Genomic DNA, 11,834 nt, shown 5'->3' on the forward strand with positions numbered 1-11,834 from the left:
TTGCTATGTATTTACCCTCTGTGATAAATTGTGCAGTGCAGTGTGGAGCAGTTGTCTTCAGGAAAAATAATTTTACTCTGAGTCAAATTTAAGTGAGTGGTGACAGGAGAAACAGTGGATTCAATCAATAACCTCCCTGTCTCCCCCTTTCCCATTTTCCCCATACAGGGAATGATTCATTTTGTGCCCAGATGCTCTCTGGCACATGTTTCTCAATTAAGAAGCTATGAATTGAAAACTGGCATTGACTTTTCACAATACTTCAAGGTCTAGATCCCCTTGGGCTTTCATCCCTCCTGCAACTGAACACTTCAGCCTTCAAAAATTTGTTTTGGCTTTTGAGGTAGGAATGTCATATCATTTTACAATAGTGAGTGTTTCTTTCCACTTGCAGCTATGTGGAAGTCACCACAGGGACCAAGATTGTTCAAGTGTTCAGCAAGAAAAGCTATATCACGTTCATAAATCTCTAAGTCAAATCTGAAATAAAAGTCATGCAGCAAACCGGAAAATGAATTTTATTTTAAATCGAAACAGGGATCAGCAGATATAGCCTGGGATTTGGAAATGATTAAGTGTAGGATTCCGTTAAGAAGTTTCACCTCTCAAGAAAATATAAAGCAAACATTCTTATTCCTGACCTATAGATCTTCACTGTGTTCAGAATAATAAAATGACTGATCCAATCACGTATTGATGCAGAAGATCTTGGAGTATTTTTACTGAGACATGAGTCAATAATAGATTTTATGGTTTTGGCTTTTCTTTCCTGGTTAGATCATGTTTTACTTTCAGCTCCACTCCCCCTGAATTGTAAGGCCTACTGCTAGATGTTGAAATGTGGAGAAGGTTGTATTCACCTTACCCTTGCTTTCATCAGTGGGAATCTTGTGTAAATTGAGATTGTGGTCCTGAAGGTCCAAGTGTGCTTGCTGTATTTCTTGTCTTTTAGACTCATGTTCAATGAAAAAAACTGAGATTCAGAAGGAAATATATTGAGAAAAGTATATAAATCTGATGTCATAAGTGGATATAATTACAAAACTAAATTAATGGTGTTTCTAATTGATTCCATTCAATGTGTACTTGCAGTTTTCAGCTTTGAATCCTAGAAAGATTTTCAAAGCCTGCTTAATCCTGTCTTCTGGAGACTCTTCCCTGCACCAACTATTAACCCAACTTTCCTTTAATTGTCATCTTGTCACTTACTACCTGGTTTTGAGGTTTGGATCATGGGTTTCCCTACCAAAGCCAAAATGACTTATAGATCTTTTTCAAATTTAAATGCCACTCTACTGGTAACCTTGTTGAATCTTGACTAACGGTATAGATAACTTCATCATATTTAGCTCCTATTTCTCTTTACTTACTTTGTTGTCTAAGGAAATGACCATTAGTATGACTTAACATAGCTTGTAGGGTATGATGAGATGGTAGGAAAGGTATTTTGAGCACTAACACATAATCTCAAAATATCCCTAATCTCACTGTGCATGAATTATGCATCTGCACAAATTCTATTGGACAATTCGAATTTGAAAAAAAAAAAAAAACAACATGATGGAGAGTAACACTTGCCATTTCCTGGTGGTGATGATTATACTTTTAATGTGAAACTGCTTCTCTCATCCCACAGAAGAATTTGATAGATTGGAGCACTCTTTTCAGTCTGCTGCAAAAGACAGAAATACATGATTTAACTATTAATCCCAGTGTCCATCTCCCACTGGAGATTTTCACTGACTAACCCTTCTCAGAAACAAAATAATAGGGAGCAAAGATTATATTTGTAGATATAGATATATACACAGACTGTGTGGGTGGGGAAGCTTTTTTTCATGGGGAGACAGTTTTTTTGACTGTGGTGTGTCGAGGTCAGGCATTTTGACCTTTGGGAACAGGAGGCAAGATTCCTCCCTGTTAATAGGATTCATATGGTTTTTCAAAGTTTCTCCATGATCTCTCTCCTGCCTTTATTTTTCCTTTTGTGATGAATTCTTATAAATGGAAACTGCATTTCATCTGCTGTCATGCCCCACTGAAGGAAAGTACAGCAAAGTTTTTTGCTTATATTGTACCCAGATGCTTGATGGGAAAAATTCTTGCTTTGGCATTTTCCTGTGAATTGGAGCAAGCGATGCTGCACTTGATATTATTTCCATTAAGCTTCGTAAGATTTAAGACAGAATCACTGGAGCAGTGACCTCTGACTCTGACAAAATTTTTTTCAAGTCAAAGCTCTTCCCAAGTGCATGATACACAGATTAGCAGATTTGTCAAAACTGTCTTTAAACCATAATTTGCCTTCCTGAAATTCACTTGTGTGTTATTTACCTTTCATTGACCTATTATAAGTACATCTCCACTGAACAATTATACCAGAATCTAAAATTCAGGAAATAATGGTTTTGTTTGTCTTGAGCCCCAACCTAACATTATGAGAAATTAGCTTGGAAACAACTGCTGCTATTTGTGAGATCTAATGTTTTGTCTAGCTGTGTTGAAACAATTTACTGAAACATTGATGTTTGGGTTTTTGCCTCCAAAATAAAAACCTAATGTAAAATAGTATCATAGAAAAGGTAACCAAACAGAGATACTTGTTTTACCTTAATCTGAAAAGTAATAATACTAAAACATCCTGCTGCATCAATTCTGCTCTTAAGAGACAAGCATCTAGAAATGAAGATGTGGTAGTCCTAAGCTTTTATAATAGAATTTGGATCCTGGAACTGGGAGGATGTGAAAAAATGTGCTTACCTTAGCTTCCTGATGAATAAAGCATTTATTATTAATTAATGCTTGGGAAGACAATGCTGTAGTGATGCCTTGAAAAGATCAAAGGGCATGAATCTTTCAGGTTTCAATTCACATGAAATTTATATACATACTGAACTTTATCTGGAGAAGTAATGCCATGAAACTTAGTACTGGTGTTGGATAGGGAATTCTGAAAGTAATTCTGGAGATAATATTTCAAGATAAACTACTGTTTGGATTAAGAAGAAATATGAGTATTATGTTAACCTTGGTTTGCAATGTCCTTCATCAAATTATCAATTTATTACATTTGCTGCAGGCAGTTTCTTCTTTCATCTATACCCAGATACCTCAGGAGGAATGCTGCTGAAATTGGATTGAGCAACCTGGTCTGAAATAAATTTGACTCTCCAGTCTGAATGGCAGGTTACACCAGGGGGTATACTGAAATCCCTTCCAACCTGAATTATTCTACCATTCTGTGTTATACTGATGAGAGACCAAAAGAAGTAACCAAGAATGTATTTGAAATTTCAGGTGTACTGGAAATGCAAACAGCTGCCACAAAACAAGAAGTAAAATTGTACCTTCTAGCATTAACTGACTTGAATAAAATCTCCTGCTTTTCTTAAAAACAAAAGAGAAACGGATGGGAGTGAATTAGGAAGAGAAAAATCTATTGTTGTGATGCTTTAATCCATTGTAATACATGAACCTGAAATTCCTTCTAAAATAAAGTTTCTGAACTTTTATTATTAATAAAAGTTCAGGGACTTTATTTTAGGAGGAATTACATGCTAGCAGGTATTTTCTAAGGGTTGAGATGACACTGGCCTGAAGAATGACAGCAGGACAAGTCAGCTCTGGAGTGTTGCATCAGTGATTCTGCACACCGCAGCCTAAGCCAGAGCTGCTGAAATGTGTTCTCATGACTGGGACTCCAGCTGATCTCTCTAGGATGCAGGTAAGCTTCAGCTGTGGTTTCATGTCTCATCCTCTTTTTTCCCTATTTCTTTCCTCTTGACTGGTATTGATGCCAGAGCTTAGTAAAAGGTAATTCCAGTATTTTCTTTGCTTAGCCTGACTGACTCACTCCTCAGTCAGCAGCCATCAGCACCTGTGCTTTGTGCACTGAACTGAATGACCTTTTCCACCTACTGAAGACAAATACTTTTTTTTCCTTAGCAAAGATAGGCACTTTCTTCACCAAGAGTGAACATGTCAGTTTAAAGCTAAGTGGGAAAACTGAATTCTGGCATCCTAATTTCAGCAGGCAGCCTTAGTTTACATGCCAGCAAGGCACACGGCATTATAGCACATTTTTATTCAAACAAAAATGAATAGTTGCCATAGTTACCAAAATATCATAAGTTGCTATATAAAACTGGGAAATGAATGCATTATCATTACAGGACACAACTGACAATGAATAAGAACTGCCCTTTCCTTTTGTTTTAACCAGCTGGGTGGTGACATCATGCCAGTTACTATTATGTGCAGTGCAAAATCTGAATGGAGTGAATACATAAACATATAGCTAGTGCATTTCCAGGTATGCCTCAGATGGATATATCTATATATCTAAACACTGGAATCTTTGTAGAGACAGTCATTTGGAATGAACTGCTGCCTTTACTCTTTCTCATACAAGGGAATGTTTTCTTTCTGTTGGGGAAAATATATCTGATTTTCATTACTTGTTTTGAAAGCATGAAAACAAAAATTTTCAGCATTCTGGTAGACACATTTTGACTTCATAACCTCTCTTGATACACTACATAAATGGCTTGACTTAGCTGAGATTTGCATTGCTGCCAAAATTGGTGAATCCTGAATTTAGCTGAACTTTGGCAATCTAATTGAGGCAATTGGCATTCTTCTGTTAGCTTGTGTTGATGGGAGTCAGGTATCTATATATAGCCATCTCTGCTTGTATGCCTTCTTTCCACAGTTCGTGACTGACCTGGACTTGTGTGGTCAAGACATATTGGAGAGTCTACTGCCAGAGTTAGAAAAATATTTCTGTAGGCAGAAAGAAAGAAAAAGCTTAGCGATGTGCCTTTTGGTGGTCATCTGAGATGATAATAACTACAAAGAAGGTGCAATTCTCATTGTACAGAACTGGTCAGAACTGATTTGCTATCATTGTGATTACTGGCAAAATGGTTGTACCTGACAACCATCACAGAAATAAAATAAATGTAAGTATAAATAAATAGAAAAAAGTAAATATCATAAATTCTGGTAGCTTACATATAAAATATTATTCTGCAAGTCAAGGAGAAGTGAGGAAAAGTTGGCTAAAGGAACAAAATGAAAACAAAAAAATTCTTCCAGTGTATTTGGAAAAGATACCTACCAGATGGCCTGTACTGTGACAGCCAGACTATAGAAGGAGCACTCAAAGAGCATGAGGCTATTTCAGGGAAGCTCCATGAGTTTCATGCATTCATGTTCATTGTGGAAGAAGCAAAAATGTTTGCACTCTGGAAGGCTCTAACACAGGAAAAAAAGGAATCAGCAAAGGATATGTTTAAAACACACAGACTGCAGAAGAGTATGTGGTACAATTGGATGGAAGGAATCCCCCAAAATCATCATCAAAATCCCCCAAAATCAAATTTTCACATACTAGTTCAAACACAGCTGAAGTATGGAGCACCTTGTGCTTGTAGGCTCCCTTTGGAACAGCCCTCGTATCCAGAGACTGGAGAATGGCCTCTCTTACATCCTAAATAAAAAAAAAAAAAAATTGGTGGGAGCAAAGTGGGAAACATAGGCTGGCCATTCTGAATCCTGTACTGGGCAGACCAGCAGAAGCTTTGGTGAAGGGCAGATTTCAGCACAGCTCTGTTGGCAGAGGTTGTGCGTTTTTATGGCTTTTTGAAGTGCTTTCAGAGCAGCAGCAAGCATATCAATGGAATAATTTGGTCTGCTAAAATAATGTACTGAAGTTTCCAAAAGGCAGAAATTCTCCTAGAGCTTTTAAGGCATTGGTGGGGCGAGAGGAAAGATCATAACATGGGTGATTCATTGGCTGAAAGATAAACTGATGAATGACTTGGTCACAGACAGTGAGAAGATATGCAGATGATACTCTGTTATTCAAGGTACTGAGGGGGTCAGTGGCAGGCAGCACGGACTCATAACATGGCTTTAGAAGATCCAGGTATGAATGAAGTGTTAGGCAAAATCTAATACAGATAAATGTAAATTGATCCACTGGGAAAAACAGTCTAAGTTTGCATTAACATGGTAGGCTGTGAGCCTTCCATCTCCCAGCATTTTCCAGTCTGATTATCTTAGGTTTTGGCAGATTTAAGTGGGATCCATACCTGTTTGTAATGAAGGACAGAAAGAAAATCACTTTCTATATGTGCATTTCAGGAGAGAGAGATAATTTTCTCATTCAAGCTGTAGTCATTTTTGAATGAGAGAGGAAGGTCTTGAATCGTACTGTAACCTGTTCCATTAATAGAGTAGCGCAGCAGTTTCCATTTTTAGATCACTTCACAGTGTGCAGCAAGGGAGCAATTTCCTTGCCTTCCCAATACAATCTCGGCTTGACTGTATATGGGCTTTTTAATTAGCTCTCCCCCACCCCACCCCCCGCAAACATATTTATGCAGGGAAATTTATTCAAGAGAATGCACTTTTGGGTACATTTCCAAGTTTTGTGTGTAAAATAGCATTAGATGTGAAAGAAAGCAGAACCATTTCAAATTATTATGTCACCAGACAGGAAAGAAAACAACATGATGTAGAAAAAACAAATGATTGAATATTCATAAGAATAAAACCTATTTAAACCAAAGTTGTTACAGTCAACCATTTATAAGCAATCCACATGTTGATATTTGTGTGCCGTATATATTTGATAAGCAACTGGAAATTGTAAACAATGAAGTAAAAGCCAGTCAAATCACAGATTAACTATCAGCACTGAAAAAAATCTCCAGCATTTAAAAGTGCTTTTGTTTCCTGAAATTGTTTGTGCTGCTTTAATATATCACAGGGCTAGAATATTACCTTCAACAGAGCCTTGTTTAATAAATATGGGGTCTTGTTCTGGAATCCAAATTTCTGATGCCCCTGGGAGTTGATGGTGTTTGCAGGTAACTGTATCACTGGTTATTATAGCAAAAAAATTCCTGCTTATGGCTGATACAGGGGCTGGGGACGTATGTGACTCATTTGGAGACATAATCCTGCACTTAAACACATTAATTGGCACAGCAGTTTTATCTGAGTGAATTTTGTTGCTTATCCTGTAAGTCATTAAGAAATCCTGTCTGTCTTCCATAGAAAAAGAACATGACACAGCAAGAACACCAATGTATATAGAAGCTGTGATTGTCTGTGCTCACATAGGAGAATCAAGGCTAGAGTAGAAATTGCCAGCTTAATTTGTTGGGGTATAATCTCCTCTCTCACCCTTAGCTCCTTGTAAACAGCTTATACCCTTCATGTGGCTTAGGAGCTTTCATGGATGGTCATTATCCCTCACATTTCTAGCATGTTATCTCTCTGTGGGCCTGTGGCATTAGTACATTAGAGCACTACCTGAAAAATAGTAGCAAATTTGTAATGGGAATAATAATTTAATATCTGAAAATGTGGCAATTGGAAGGTGAATATAATGATAGTAAATGGCAGATAGTCACAGAAATGAGACCTTCTTCTTATTCTGAATTATTTGACTGGAAACATAACTGTAATTTCATGTCACCTAAGGTTTGCTTGGAAAAGTTAAAATCTTTAACAGAAGGCTGTAAATAATATTGCCACACTAGACAGATGTTGCTTCAAGCTGTCCTCCTTACAAATATAAAGATGTCCTTTTGGTCAGGGATCAGAGACAATGCAGTATAATTGCTCATCTAGCCAGGAGCCTGAGGTAGGGGAGGGTGAATGCTTAGAATGAGTAACTGTTTACGTCCAAGCCATACTGGAAACAAATTTTTGTTGAATAAAAAAATATATGTGATGGTGTAAATTTTTTTAACAATATTTTAAAAATACAGAAGACAAATTTGTCTAATCATGCATTATCTGAAGACATATTACATATAGCTCTTTGCAAAGTGTGTAACATTGTTGCAAAGTTGTAGGACAGTATGATTATTTGGCAAGCCATTAAAACCACCTAACTGTGAAGTCTCTTAGATATAAGTGCATTGTGTACCCAAATTGTGCAAAAGTAAACTTCTGCATATAATGTTTTCAATTATGATTATCCAAAAACAGTGACTAGATAAGATTATCTCTGATTAGGAGGACTAACTGGAGATACCAAGCTACTATAACTAATTATTGCAATCTTACACTATTTACAGATCTTGGAAGGAAAAGCTCCCGGCTCTTTTCAGCACAGAGCATCTTGGGATCAACAGCTGAAAAAATGAAGTAGGAAAGTCCTTGCTTGCACCTGAAATGCATTACTTTTCCTTAATAAGGTATTTTTTTTCTTTAGACTGTTTCTATCTTTAAGGATAGCAGTGAATTTCCTAAAGGCAAAAAATACTCTAAATTTGTTTGTAGAAATGGTATATTTTTTTCAGTGTAAGGATCAGAAAGAACCTCAGACTCATTGGATCTTGATTGCCTTAGGAAGAAGGACAAATAGACTTGGTGCAGATGTTTGAAAACAATAAAAATGGGTTTTGAATCAGAAGAAAATTAAAAGCCATACTGATGTTTCAAAGTGTGCACTTGCTGACTGATGAATGTGTGTTGATATACTGAGGTAAGCTGTAGAACATCAAATGCACTTACAAAGTAAATTTTGTTGCATTAATTTGTTTTAAGACCTTCATGCTAAAACAAGAACCATTATTTCAGTAAATTTCATTGACTTATAGCATGTATTCATCTCTGCAAGCAAACTGTTAAAGAAGTTTATCTGGTTTATCTGGTGTCTTTATCTGGTTGTAAAGCTTATTTATACCTGAGATATTTTATGTTGTATAATGCTAAAGAAATTGCTGGAGGAGTGATATGAAATTTCCAATGATATTTTCTCTCTTTGTTTGTCAGTCTCTTAATTTTTGACTGTTTCGTTTGTTGAGATGTTCTGCTTTTTAAGAGTCATGAGATGTTTCCTCTCTTGTCCAAAGAGGAGAAGTCTAAACTAGGGACATACAAATAACTTTTGTCTTTGTTTAGAAATGGTATTCCCCAATCCAGTCCCCCCTGAAAGACTCCAAGCTGTATGTCACTTGTTCACTTCTGCCTTCCCTTCCCCCTGTGGCAGGCTGGAGAGTAGAATTAGAGGTACAGAAATTCAAGATTGAGGGTTTGGGATAAGAACAATTTACTGGAAACAGAAATGAAATAATAAATGAACAATAACAGCAAGAATATTAATAATAGAGTGTACAAGGGAGGTGAACATTTCCCACGCAAGTGGTCACCATGTGACCTGTCCTCAGGAATAATCAGTATTAATACATATAAATCTGTTTAATGAAAACTGTAGTAGAAAATAGCACACAGTGGGGATTTTGCTAACTGACATGCTCTGGAAGTATGTGAAAAGTTTTGTATGTCATGTAAATGGCACACAGTTAATATAATTCTAAGAGAGAAGAGACACTAGTAAAAAATAAAAGCAAAAAATTGAACAATCTACTTTGTTAACAACTTTGTCTTGGCCTGTAGTTTTTCTTATTATATTATAGGTAAAATATATGCCTGAAAGACAGCATCCTGTGGCAGTGACCCACATTCAGCAGTTTGTGGAAAACTGTTGCCTGTAGAATGGATGCACATAGGAAACATTCATGGAGAACTGACTCCCATGGGAGGGACCCCACAGTGCAGCAGGGGAAGGACTCCTCTTTAGTGTCAGAAACAATGTGTGATGACTGACCATAATCCTCCGTGCCCTGCCTCCCTGCATCTCTGCTGGGGAGGAGGTAGAGGGGGAGAAGGAGGAAGAGGTAGGGGGAAGATATTTTTAAAATTTATTTTACTTCTCATTATCCTGCTCTGATTTTGTTAGTAATTCAGTTAGTATCTCCAGATTGAATCTGTTTTGCTCATGACAGTATTTGCTGAGTGATATCTCCTGGACCTTATCTCAACTAACGAATATTTGTTATATTTTCTCTCCCTTGTCCAGCTGAGAAGTGGAGTAATAACACAGCTTTGGTGGGTGTCTGGCATCCAGCCAGGGTCAACCCACTCAAATGTCAATGACATTTTGGAAACTCAAAGTCACAGGCAACCTGTACTACCAAACCTGTGTGTGTGACTTATGGAAGTGGATTTGATTGGTGTGCAAGCTAACAAAATAAGTCACTTGATTACTGATGATCATGAGTGAAGATATGGAAGAATGAAGATATAGAAGAGTGAAGATGTCAAGTAATGAATAATTAAAATGACTGATTCATGATCAAGGCACTATTTTCACTCCCTGCACTGAGGAATCCTTCCTCAAGTATTATTGATTCTCGGTTCAGGCTGTGACTTGTACAGCTCTGCTTCTCTAATATCAAGGCAACTACTGCCATTGCATACCAAGGAAACGTCTTGCATCGGGTCAAAGGGTGTCAATAAACAGGATCACCTTTGTTGCTATTACAGTGCCCACAGACAATTTTACTGTCTCCAATAACTCTGTGGAAAGGGCCTGGGTCTGCACTTCAGCCTACACAGAGTTGTGATATAAAACTAATTAATTATCCTGCTAAAATGAAAACAAATGAGGAAGAAGAGTGAAAGCATACACAGACCCAGGCATAAATCAAACTTTGTCTTTTAGCATATTGATGCATATATTCTTGTGAGGGCTGAAGTCACAAATCTCTGTTGTAATTAATATTGTGCTCCAGTGAATTAGGAATAATTTCTGCAGTAAATTCAGGGGGCCTGTGGATGACCCTTCTGCAAAGGTGAGTTGAACTCACAGGACTACTGATCACATTCCTCGGGAATTGGGGGACTGCTGGAGGACCATTGTGCTGTTCAAGTTGTAAGAGCCTACCTCTTGAAAACCTAAAGATATTTTGTTGCCTGTAGATTTCTATAAAATAATAGAGGATTTTCTCTAGGGTAATGCCAGATTTATTCCAGAAAACTAAAACTAAAAAAGTGAACAGTTATTTTCACAAGGGCTAGAAAAGAAACAACAAAAGATTTCTGAAAAATCCAGGAGTACAAAATTACAATTAGTAAAATAAATGCAGGTGTGGCTTATCTTGTTGGCTGATAAGTATCTGCTTTCTTATTGGCTTCCTGCTGGCCTATTTGAGGAGTGTCTTGCTGCTGTGCTGATTTAATTCCTTTATGGAAAAGTTTGAATGCCCTTTGTTTTATTTTAATGTCACCTTGCTGCATGACTGACCAAAAAGAAGGTATTTGGTGAGGCTGAGGCTATGAGAACTTGGGCCTCAGTAATGTTTTGTACACAGTGTAACTTCGAAAATGACACTTTACAAGAGATCAGATTATCTTTTGGTCTATGATTTGTGGGATATTTCCAAGTAGAAAAACATGTCAGAGACAATTTTTTGAATACAGGCAGTATTATTGACTACTGTGCAACTTGGTGGTCTGTGATTTCTACTGTGGCATTTCCTGCCAGCTTGCTAGAAGTTGCATCAGTTTACAAAATATGCATTTTTCTTCTTATAAAGCAGACTTCATGGGAATGCATTTACTATTTTTTAAATCCTTTAATAGAAGATATAGCTTGTCAAGGATTAAAAAAAACCCCTCATAAATATGTGATTGTTTGTTTTATTCATTCACAATTGTATCTTACGAGATACATTGTGTATTCCAGGGGCTTTGAAGATATTTTATCTGCTGACTGTATGCAATCAAAACAATTTAAATAAGTGGAGTAAATTTCCGCTTATTTGTATTTCTGAAAGTATTTTAAAAAATCTAGTTATGACTATCAGGCTGAACATATTTTGTAAATGTTTTATAATATTTTTTTCTGAAATGATTATGAAGTACATAATTACATATAATGTATACCAACAGCAAGCTATAACTGCTGCATGTTAAACAGTTTCTCATTTTTAGTTACACTTTTGGCATTTAATTGACCTTTCAAAAAA

The sequence above is a fragment of the Onychostruthus taczanowskii genome, unplaced genomic scaffold (genome assembly GCF_017590055.1).
Source record: "Onychostruthus taczanowskii isolate IOZ18803 unplaced genomic scaffold, ASM1759005v1 scaffold12, whole genome shotgun sequence".
Lineage (NCBI taxonomy): Eukaryota > Metazoa > Chordata > Aves > Passeriformes > Passeridae > Onychostruthus > Onychostruthus taczanowskii.